At 45.0% G+C, this 12050-nt stretch overlaps 1 protein-coding gene across 3 annotated transcripts in view; it reads right to left on the bottom strand.

Annotated features, from left to right (window-relative positions):
• LOC135911160 (neutral amino acid transporter A-like) overlaps nucleotides 1–12050 on the bottom strand; it is a 54693-nt gene that overhangs the window by 36476 nt on the left and 6167 nt on the right. The window lies entirely within an intron of this gene.

Genomic DNA, 12050 nt, shown 5'->3' with positions numbered 1-12050 from the left:
GAACGCTAGATGCTAATGTTGGGATAAGATGTTTGGTGGAGATTTCTTTGTTGTCCCGTCTAATGGCAATGCGTTTTACATTGGTGACATTTTGATCTTTCCATCTTTCCAGGAGTTCAGCTTCTGACAATTCTGGGAGGTCTGCTTCTGATACGACTCAGCGTGAGCTATTTACTGATCGGTGTGGTGACAGAAATTGGTATGTTGCCAAACGTCACAAGACTGCCGAGCTTTAGTACTCATATTTCCGAGGGATCTGAAGAAGAAGGTCTCCGCTAGCCCTTTTCGCCACTTTATAACCTGACCCTAAGGCTTCGGTCAGATTTTGCAACTACGAATGTAGAAATGAATCTAGCATGTTTTTCAGAGTTCTGACAGTGTACAACATGACATTTCGGATAGGTCTGTTTTGGTCGGTTGAAACACGTGTTTAGTTCATCGGTGTGTCCCCTATTTTGACGGTGACGATCAAGTATGCGGGAAAATGCTGGTGTTCCCACAGTAGTTCGGTTTCTGTTCGGCAGCAGTGGCGGCCACCCACCACGGGGCTCAACTAGGGGACGCTGCAACGCTTAACGCATAAGGCTGCACGCGCCAACCGTACATTGCCACTATAAGCTACCAATATTATATAACATACCAATATAACATACCAATATAACATACCAATATTATACCCAAGGGAGGAAACATACACAATGTTAACCCAATCGACCTAGAAACAAAAAGGAAATCACGGAAGAAAGAGACGATAGGAGAGTAAAAGAAAGAAGATAAGAAGGAAGAAGATTGAACAGAGGGACAGGAAAAGGCGACTGAAGTTTCCTCCAGGTGGGTCAGTCTGGAGGTGCCGTCTACGTGAAGCCGAGGCCAAAGGGGTGTGTTGCCGCAGCCGAGGGGCCGTAAAGGTCCAAACACCCGGCACGGCTCAACCCCCAGGATACCGTTTTCCCCGGACACGAATAAGCCGCGCACGGTTAGACGCGTGAGGGTCACATCCTCGTGTGCTCGGGTACGTGGTGTCGCAACGCACCAAACACCTGCTGACGCAGACGCCCCTGCGGAGAGCTAGCATGGGGATAGAAGAGATATGACGGTACGTCGCAGTGAGATAGGCAACCGTTTAATGGTGGCCAGCACGGCAGGCATCGTGAAAAGTAGGAGCGTCGCTATCAACGAATGCACGCCAAATTAATAGCACAAACCGGTGGACATTAATGAGGGCGTCACGGGTAATACGACACGAGTGTCGATGATGAAGGAACATATCGTTCCTACATAACTTTCCCAGTGCTATAAAGACGGTCATTTCTTTATCTCTCCTCATGCACTGGCAGACACGTGTAAGCTCTTGCTCTAGGACTGTCGCATTATCAATAAACAGGGTCGACTGTATCTGGGATATTACAAGCGCTATACACATGCACGATAAGGTGACGAGACCTTCATCCGTATTCTTACTTACATGTTGCACACAAATGTCGGGCTTTTTGTTGCCCTGGATGTCCGTGGCTCGTACCCACAAAGTTGGGACTGGCCATGAATGTTGCTGTTACCTCAAAACGTGGCTTTTACCCACGAGGGTGTTGGCCACACTGGACTCATTGCAAAGCACACCCAGCAGAATACCAAAAGAGGTAAAGGCAAACATTCAAAACGAAGCATTAGGCAACAAAATGATGACACAAATTTTGAGAGGGTCTATGGATAAACATAGGAAGCAAAATATAAAAAAATTAGAGGAAGCTTAAGCTTCGCCTTAAGAGTGGAACGCGATGGCATTCAAAGATCCCCGACTGCTTCTCATGCTTCCCGGCAACTGGAGAGTATGTAACCGTAATGTTTACCAAGAAACGCTAGCCACGAAGGTTATGCAAAAAGGCGGGCTTTCTGGTAGAAACGCGGCCTCTTGCGTGGGTCGCGATGCGACAGAGGCGAGCGCCAGCTGGAGGAAATGCAAGGAACCGGGCGTGCTGCTCCATAGCCCCCAAGACATCCGCGCGCCGGCGCACACAAATGGCGGACGCCGGGGCTGGTTTGTGAACGGTAGAAACGGTGGAAAAGGGGTTTCTTTGAGATTTCGCGTAACAGAATTATGTTTTCTCGTATAGTCAAATTACAGACCGAAAGATATAGGTTGTGTGTAAGTCATAGTTTACGATTTTTTCACTTATTTTACCTTGAGAAATTCAATTAGTTCTGTTTATTCTTTGCGTCACGTGAAGGGACTGGTTACGAGGTGGTCAGAAAATATTTTTGATGAGACCACGTCCGACGCCGGACGCCGACGCGGGACTCCAACGCCTGATTTTCTGCGACACTGACTTTTTCACGCTATTGCGTTAAAAAAACATGAAGTGCCCCACTGTCGACACCCTAGCAGCGTAACCTTCCGGACGTTTCAATGAACTCGTGCAGAGCAGTAATCATCGACCCATGGCGTATGCCTAATTGACAGGCACCAAAGGGGAAAATGTTTGGTGTTGTAAATGTAACCCAGATTACCTGTAGGAAATATGAGGAACATTCTATGGAGGGAGAAGTGGCGGCAAGGAAAAAAAAAAGGTGAATAGTTTCCAGTTCATTACGAAATAACCAGAGGTTAGTTAAGGATAAACCAGACCTATGTAGGTAAACATTTACGCGGGGAACATTACAGCGGAAGCTTGATAACGTTACCTCGCATTGTCGTGAAAGGCATTTGCTTATGTTTCACGGCAATTTGAATGTCGAAAATAATCTGTGGCAAGTAGAGATTATTCAATACAATTTAGAAATAAAAGACTTTTAAATCTAGCTCCTGCTGTAAAAGAGAAATTGAGAAGAACATTCAAGACCGGACCATTTAGTGACGACGATGCGACAGTCAGCTGGCCATGAATCGTGCAGCTGAAGGCGACGAATAAGGACGAGGTGGTTCAACAATTTGAAACAAAAATTTCCTTTATAAAGCGAGCTAGAGGAAGCGAAGACGACGAGGCAGAGAATAGAACAGCCGGAGTGCGTTTGTGCCATTACTTGAAGCGTCATCATCATCATCATCATCATTACCACCACCACCCAGTTAACGGGTGTTATCTCTGTTCTCTGCTTTACAATGGCGCAGTCGAGAAACACGGAGCTGTCGGATCTTAATTTAGCTCCGTCCACGACCCTTCGCAGTGGACGAGTCCTTTCAGACTCGCAACCACTAGCGCCCGGGGACGGCGTCCGAGCCTCCACGGCGACTCCACGGCTGGACTGCAACGTCGACCTTGCCCGGGCCCTGTCCACGCTGGCACAACAGCTGCACGATATGGCAAGCGACTCTACTTCCGGTACTGGGTGCACCGCACTTAGACCACTCTGAGAATGCCGTTCACGCTCCCCTGGCCATGCTTCCGGAGGCAGGAAGTACCACGGTCGCCACTGACCCTGGCTCAACGAATGTCGTTTACGCTCCCTTGGCCAAGGGTCCAACTGGCGAGAGTACTGCGGCCGCTGCCTGCCCCTCACGGTGCGCGGATTCCACCCGTCTCAACGGGCGGCCCATCCGGCAGCTTGGCGGACATCATGCAAGCTATCTCGCTGCTGTCGAGGCTGATGGGCTACATCGTTTCGGCTACCTCCGAATCAGCAAATCATTAAATTATTTCTATATTGTTGCTGAAGATAACACACTATTGTGTAATACACTGTCATAAAAGCCTCAAGCTTAATATGAATCTTTAAGCACGATGCTGCTTGGAAATATTAAGCCTAACAGCGTCCGCTATACCCGAGTCATAACTGTAGGCGCTACGGTCTTGCTTTCTTGCAAATAAATGTAACAGAAAAAAAATTCCCTGCAAAAGTTTTGTTTGGTGATTAAACAGGCTTCATATTGCACAAGCAGCAGTTCCTGTTATATTTATGATAAGGGAGAAATACACTAAAAATAAATAAATGAATAAAAAAAACCTACATAGCCGATTTTTTTTTTAAAGCTGGCTTCTTGTATCGCATAGATCTCCTACAGGCAAAGCACGCTTTACAGGCGGACAGAACGGACAGATGACGGTTGGTCTAAAAGCCTATTAAGGTCGTTCTCACCGAGAAACTTCAGAACAGAAAACGATTATTCGAGAAACACGGCTGCGATAATCTCGTTGAATACGGAATACTTATCCACGCGTAATAATAAAAAGAAAGAAAAACGAAGAAGACATCGTTTCAGCTGCGCAAACACGGCGAGGTCACCAGAAGGGAGACTAAATTTTTCACATAAAGACAACAAATATTTAGGCAGCTTAATGAGGAGACAACCTTGATGACATTACTGGGACAAAAGAGCACGGAACGTTGGCAGAGGGTCGCCTGAGGTGGTCGAATGCGAGTAATTAAAGGGAGCGCGCACTCCTGACGCTCGGGATGAGGGTGATTCTGAGCGAAGAAACGATACGCAATGGAAAAGTCGAGCGCCGTAAATTTTAGTATCACGTGACATATAGTGGAATAGTCCTTCACTATTGATACACACTTCATTTTTCAGCTTCTAGTGCACCTTTCATTTATTTATTCTTGGCTGTACATTTGTCTTCATTACAGTAAATGTCCAATTTCTTCCACTACATTTGTGATTGAACAAGCGTGACGGCACTAATTCTCTACGTTGTTTTTTATTTACTTTCTATACTTGATGTCATTTATCGCGTAAGTATAACACAATTGCAGGGCCAGTGTCAAAAGTTGTCACAATTTCCAACTCATTTATCTAAATTATTCAGCAACTCGAAATGCATATACTTTATAGAATTGTTACATTAGTTTTATCTGCATCTTTATAGCCAGCCTTTCAAGAGTGCCTGCCGAGGTGTAGCATTGACTACGGCACACTGCTCGTGACCACAAAGTCGCGGGTTCAATTCTGACCGCGGCGGCCGCCTTCCGACGGGGGCGATATAAAAATTATCGTCTGCTTAGATTTAGCCGCGGGCTGAAGAACTCCAGACGGTCAAAATCAATCCGGGGTCCCCTACTAGGGCGTCTCTCATATCCCTAGCTCTGTCTTAGAACGTCTGACCCCATCACCATTATTAAATAATGATGACGAACGTTAGACCCCCAATATAAATACATCTTTATGGTAAGTACTACTACAGAAAGCTATCGATGCTGCCAAGTAAGGAAGGGGCGCCAGCGTCCACTAGGTGAGCACGCTGGCGTCGGAATGAGACCGTTTCGCGTGGAACGTCCTAGCTTACTGCAAACGAAACGCACGACCGCGGGACGCAGGTCTGCCTTTCCGCTACATTTGCCGAGCCTTCTACGGCGAATGGTAGCACAGCAGCACACTTGTACACGCTAAAGGAAGAAAAAGGAAAGTGACTGAATGCAATTACTTCATTAAAGAAAACTATTAGACGATGACTAATTACGGCCCCACGAAAGTAACTGTTAAATCACTAAAATGTAGTCGATTGTTTTTACGTTACATTCTTCCCAACCTTTCCTATACTGCAAGCGTTGCACATTGCACAAACGCACTAAATAGAACGAGTTAACCTGGCTCTTTAGATACGTCCTCTGCAGCCTATCAAACGTCGTTCATCTTCACTAATTTTAATTTTCGTCGGTCACCTTCCCTTGTTTTCTTTTTTTTTTCTTCTTTTTTTTTCTGAGGGCTTCAGAAGCGACACTGAAAACTCGCTTGATGTGCGCTTTGGAGGGAAGGGCGTAGTCGTAACGTACGAACACCTTGCGTGAAAGGCTGTAACTGAATGCCTCCATGCTCGCATCTGGGTCCTCTGTGAAGCGCGGCGCCTCCTTGCTGCCGAGGCTCGTAGAAGGCGTTCCCGCGGGAGAGCCAATGAAAAGCTGAAGAAATCGCCCCTAAGTGATAGCCCAGCATCAACGTCCGAAATGACTATCGCTAACCAGCTATGCCGGTTCAAATTGAAGGCCAACATCTGGTGGAGCGTTGTGGAAAGTGCAGATTTATTGTTCGCCTGGGTCTACCTGCCGAAAACGCGCACACGCAAGGCTGCTGCGTGACACGACCAAAGACGTTCTGCTGTAGTTCCGCCAAACTGAAATACTTAAAGCCAGCTGCGTCCCCTGTTACACCTAGTCTAGTCAATAAAATAGCTGGTTACATGTAAGTGATAAATGGTAAAGGGATTACAGTGAACATTACCGAGTAAAAATGTAATTTATCAATTGCAAAACGAAAAAAGAAAATGTGATTACAATTCGTAGGAGTACCTGTTGAGGACTTCACGCGGAAACTCCTCTGATAGTTGTCAAAGAATGCGAAAGCATTCTGCCACTTGCTTACCTCCACTCAGCCTGGTGTCATTATCAATATTATGAAACTTGGTTCTATCAGCATAAAACCTTATCAACCTTCATCGGTCGTTATCAACGTTACCCAACATGATCCGACCCTTATAAACTTGCATCGGTCCTTATCAACGAAGGCGTCTAGCAAAGCTGTTGCCAAACCACCACTACAATTACTGAGGGTGGTATGCAATGCTTTATTGGTGGTTGGCATGCTTTTTTTGAGCTTGTTCTTTATTGAAACGTATGCTATTCTGTGTTCTATGGTGATTTCAATGGATGTATGCACTGGTCGCTTCACATTGCTGAGCGCTTGTAGCCGCTGCCTTACGTGGGTATGAGCCATTGCATTCGTCTTACGTGACGGACAGAGCAATTTCTCGCTGGGTAGGCATACAAATGCTTACGCATTGAAAAGAGTGGCCTTCGTGAGGCCGATAAGAACGGAACCTTCGTGGTCATTCCTACTGACGAGTACGAGTAGAAGACTGTGCAAGCGGTGATGAATTTGACGAAGGTCAAGAACCAGGCTACAAACGTGAAGGCCAGAGCAGTGGACCTGTGTAAAATGTTAGAACTGCACACTCTTGTAAAAAACATTGGCAGCAGCAATCCTGGCTCATTGTGTGTTGTTCGCAACAGAAAATTTCGCAGTTCCGCCCGAAAGGCGAAGCCCCGATTGCGATAGCAAATTAGTATCTGTACGAAGAAAAGATAGTAGTTTTATCGGCCGTATCAACTTGCAAAGATTCGCTTACTAGCTAAATGAACAATGATAGAATATGTAACCGTGACTCAATGAGGACGTAGAAAGAAACACACACACAGATACAGCGCTGACTTAGCGTGTATGCTTCTTTCTACGTCCTTGTTCAGTCGAGCTTGCCCATTTTAACATGAATTCAAACGAACCAGCCCGTCAACGTGTTTTAACTTAATTAACCAGCAGTGTCATGCGGGCGCACGTAAACATGAACACATCTTGATAGATGAGCGCGGAAACCCGCTGTGAAAATTGAGTAGTGAGGAATTGCGGCAGCAGCAAGCGAATTGACCTTCATGCATGCCTCGCTTCAGCGCGGACTAAACGCCGAAAGCACAGCGCATACGAAGCTACCAGCACGACGCGCACTACGCAAACATCGCGGATCGCTTTGAAGATTAGGCCCGCGTGAGAGCGCACTTTAGCCACGTCGCAGATCCCTTTCAAGACACACGAGTGCCGGCAACGTGTCCCTGCGGCGTCCGCCAAAGTTTACTATGGCGTGCGCGATTCGCGTGGCGAACGCCGTAGTAGACGCCGCGATTGTCTCCGCTTTGTACGCAGCGGCGGGTGGCGAGGACAGCGAGGCACCGTAGCAGCCGCTGGTGAAGAACACCCGACTTCCCTAGCCTCACCCCCTGCCTCGCGCGCCACAGGAGAGGGCACGCACCCGGGCCGCGTTCCTCGCTCGCGCACGCGAGATCGAACCGCGTTCGCCGGCTCACCCTCACACGCCCTCTCTTAAGGAATCTGACGGCGACGCCAACGGCAGAAATCCGCCTGAAGTGTCCATATAATTGCTATGGCAATAAAAGTCGCTAAGATAACCTGACATTTAGAACAATTATTCGTGAAAGTGGTTTGCGGCAGCACCACTTGGGCATGATACTTCAGAAGCAATTAAATCCCTTGTTGTTAGCGACTCATTTTTGTATTATTTAGTCAGCCTAAGTAATCTTATTTCTGAAAAGCAGTCAAGATATAGGCACTATTTTCCTGCAGGCACTGCATTGATGTAGAGAACCTGCTTTATTCGAGTCCTCATGATGATGATGATGATGATGAAAACGTTTATTGATTCCTCATGATAAATTGTTTGGCGCAGGTAGAACTGCATTAAGGGAAATGTGGTGGTGCCCGTTTATATGGTCCGGGTGGGTTTGCGGATGAGCTTCTCTTTTAGAATGCTATTTGAAATCTACCGTTATGCCACGTGACAACATATTCTACCTGCAGTGCAACGGAACTTGAATAATACCAAGTATGACATCCCACCTTATGTAATATATTTTTAGCAAATTTAGTGTTGATCAAGCCCTAGCCTCTGCCTTACAGAGGATGATGGCGAGAAGTTTTTAGACGCGAGGACAACTTTTCGATTATGTTAAAGGAGGAAGACGCATACGAAGATACAGTTGGAGTGGTTTGAGAATTCAGGTTGTATACCAAGTTGATATTTCCAAACCCCCGAGATTTTCAGGTTTTCCCCGAGTGCCTTTGCAAAATTCCTTGAGTAACCCAGAAATGTCTTATGTCAAAACGGGCTAACACCATGTCGCCTGATGCTGTCTCTCTAGCAAACATGTTTTAAAAAATTTTAAAAACGACCTAATCCAGTTTCAATAGTAAGAAGTAGCGTTTATTTTATTCCAAATGAAAACAGAAGGGAGGGTTAGTAAAATTCACAGCAAATAAGATATCTTAGAAAACAATGGTAAAACCCATTGCAAATCGAGTCGAACATTCTCAAATACGAATAAAAAGGAGATGCATACAGAAGCAAATATTTTCGGATATGAACTAGATCTATGAACTGATAGTAAGATGTTAAGATTAATATTGACGGAGTAGTATCCTTCTCTTCAGGTTACACTACAAGACAACGTCATAATCTCACAATCACCCCTTTTTGTCAGCGCAACAACTGCTTTAAATATTCTTTTTTTTTTCCAAGCATAGTAACGGAATGGAATCGGCTTACTAACGATCAAGTACTACAGCAATCACTGACGTCATTCACCAGTAGCCTCACTGTCCATTAACGTATATTTTGTTGTATTCATTCCCTGCTGCCCATATAGTAACTAAATCATAATTGTTATCAACTTTATGCCCCTTACATTTTGTACGTATTAATGTATTCACTTAATATTTTATGTGCTCTTGAATAATTACGGTATGCCATAAACATTACTGTACTGCTATGTCTACTCGTATGTTGCGCTGCCATCATTGAACTTAGTTGTCTCCAATGCTAATCCATTTTGTTTGTTTACTGATCATTTGCTGCCTTTGTTTTCTCTGGCTTTTTTTTTTGTAAATATTTGATCCGTGCTCGTATCTGTACGCCCACCCTGCAAAAATCCCTTCCTGGCATTGCAGTATCAACAAATAAGCTCATTCGTATGACGCCGCCGAACTTGGCAACTAGTGAGATTCTCTCGCAACAGCTGGTATGTCAACATCAGCTGCCCCGACAAACTCTCAGCCAGTGCACAGCGCCTCAGTGTTGCGTTTCACTGCTTTAAGAGTTTATTTTGGTTTGGATGAGGGACACCTGCATTATGGTGGCTAGAAGGGGGAGGTGACGCCAGTGCCGGCATATCCGCAGAGAAAGCCCGATCCTCTCGTTCATGCACTGCCGCAATGGCCGCGGTGGCGCTGCGGTCAGCTTGGCGATGCAGTCACGCGGTTGCGCGCGTGTGCAGCATCCCGCGGTGTTAGACCGGCGCGACAGCGTGCCTGCTTCTTCGCGGCTGCCAAAGTGTTCTCTCGTTTATGGCAATCTGTGTTTCGCTGCTGACATGTTAATGTGAGTGCCGGACTTCGCCGAACAGATGAATTCCAACGCAAAAAACGCGAGGCAGCGTCACTGCTTCGCCTGTGGTTGCACGCGTCTGCCTATGTGTGAAACGCTAAGCAGGAAAAAATGAAAATGCTGAAACTTAGGAGGGTGCTTTAAGTTGCATATTTCTTCAAGGTCGAATGTCTTAATTTTTTTATTTAGTGAAAAGTGATATCCTTGCCTCCCCATTTCTTAGTGGGTGTTCAATGTTTTTCTTTCAAATTACACAGTAGCATGTGTACATGTGATATTTTGTATTTTGAATTACCCTGAATGTATGATGTGCAGTGCTTTGCTATTACGACGATGTGCAATAAATTTTTGCTATGCTTTGTATTACCTGTTCTGAACCCCACTGACATTTTTTAGGAGTAAGCTGACGCTTCATATTACTAAAACTTAAGGAGTGGAAGACACCGGCCAAAGAACAACCAACCTTGTTCCTCTCATTTATAACCCCTTTTAATTTCCTTTTTACATATTCATTTATGCCCCGAGGCAATAAACAACGTTATTAAAAAAATGCAATCGCACGGACCCGAAACATATTTCGATCCTAATTCTTTTGGTCTGTCTCCTACTGTCGTCATGCACTATCTTGACCACACGGGACTCATTCGGACCCTTCAATTCCTGAAACTGAACGGATTCGCGAATAACGTGCGCACGTTACGCGATATATATATATATATATATATATATATATATATATATATATATATATATATATATATACGATATCAGAAACACACCACTTACATGCTAGGTATAAAATTAGAATATCAACAAACAAGTTTCTTTTTTTTTAACACCAAACAAACAAATGGCTAAAAAGCTTGCCACTGAAAGGTGTGATTTTCTCTCTACTAAATGATGATATTAGTTACAAGAACGAAATTATCGGGAATTATGATAGAATGTGTAATGGCCCATAAATTTGTATCATGTTTCAGGGAATCGCTGAACATTTAACTAACAGGGTGTCTACCAAGTTGACATTTCCAAATTCCCCGAGTTTTCCAGGTTTTCCCTGAGCACCTTTGCGAAATTCCCTGAATGAGTCAGATCTTTGTTTTATGTCAAGACAGGCTGACACCACGTTGCCCGATGCTGTCACTCTCTAGTAAGCATGCTGAAACAAAAAAATGACTTAATCCAGTTTGAATAGTAAGGATAATATATATTTTATTTAAAAAGAAAACAGAAGGAAGGTGTTAGTAAAATGCACAGCGAAAGAAATGGTAAAGCCCATTCCAAATTGAGTCGAACATTTTCAAATACGAATGAAAAGGAGATGCATACATAAGTAAATATTTTTTTAATATCAGCTATTTCTATCAACTGATAGCAAGCTCATCTGTATGAGGTCCTGAACTTTGTCACAACTAAGGTTCTCTCTCAGCAGCTGGGAAGTCAACCTCAACTGTCCTGACATACTCTCAGCCCGTACACAACATCTAAGTGTTGGGTTTCACTGCGTAAACAATTTATTTTGGTTTGGATGAGGGACACCTGTGTCTCAGCATCAGCCATCACTTAGTTTTTTTAGCCCAAGCTCCTTCAAAAAGGTGGCGGCACCCTTCCTTTCCCGTTAATTCCTCAGTGCGTCGGTCCTTGCTGTTCTCATCCTCCTTCTACCACGCTTTCACCACATGGATCATCTGAAGCATCCTCTTGGTCAGTTGTACAGTCAACATTTGATTTCTTGGACTTCCGAGGGGCCGCAAAAAAAAAATTGAAAAAAACGGGCAGTCTGAAAAAAATTAATGCATGTCTTTAACTGCCTTTAAGGGCTAAAATTACCACAGGCACGTCTCAAAAAGCTCTGAAGGCCTGCCAGTACGCTTTTTAGGCATATCAGGGCTTGTACTGTGACAGAAGACGACGTGCACGCATGTGTAATTAAGTAATGTATACTGTGCCCGCGACAATTGCCCCCTTCCCACGCTTATGCTTCACCCCCTAACACTAGTGTACCGAGGCGAAGCTAACTTCCGCAGACTGGCATTACGCAACGCGCTGTGCTCTACGAGCTTCAAAGCCAATCGCTAGGATTACAAAGGCGGAGTCGGTGCCATTGGTGATAGCGGCGAATTCTTTCAATGAAAAACACGGCACCGCACGGCAAGAAGCTTAATAGCG

Source organism: Dermacentor albipictus, chromosome 9 (genome assembly GCF_038994185.2).
Source record: "Dermacentor albipictus isolate Rhodes 1998 colony chromosome 9, USDA_Dalb.pri_finalv2, whole genome shotgun sequence".
Taxonomy (NCBI): Eukaryota; Metazoa; Arthropoda; class Arachnida; order Ixodida; family Ixodidae; genus Dermacentor; species Dermacentor albipictus.
This window is presented reverse-complemented; position numbering and strand designations above follow the sequence as displayed.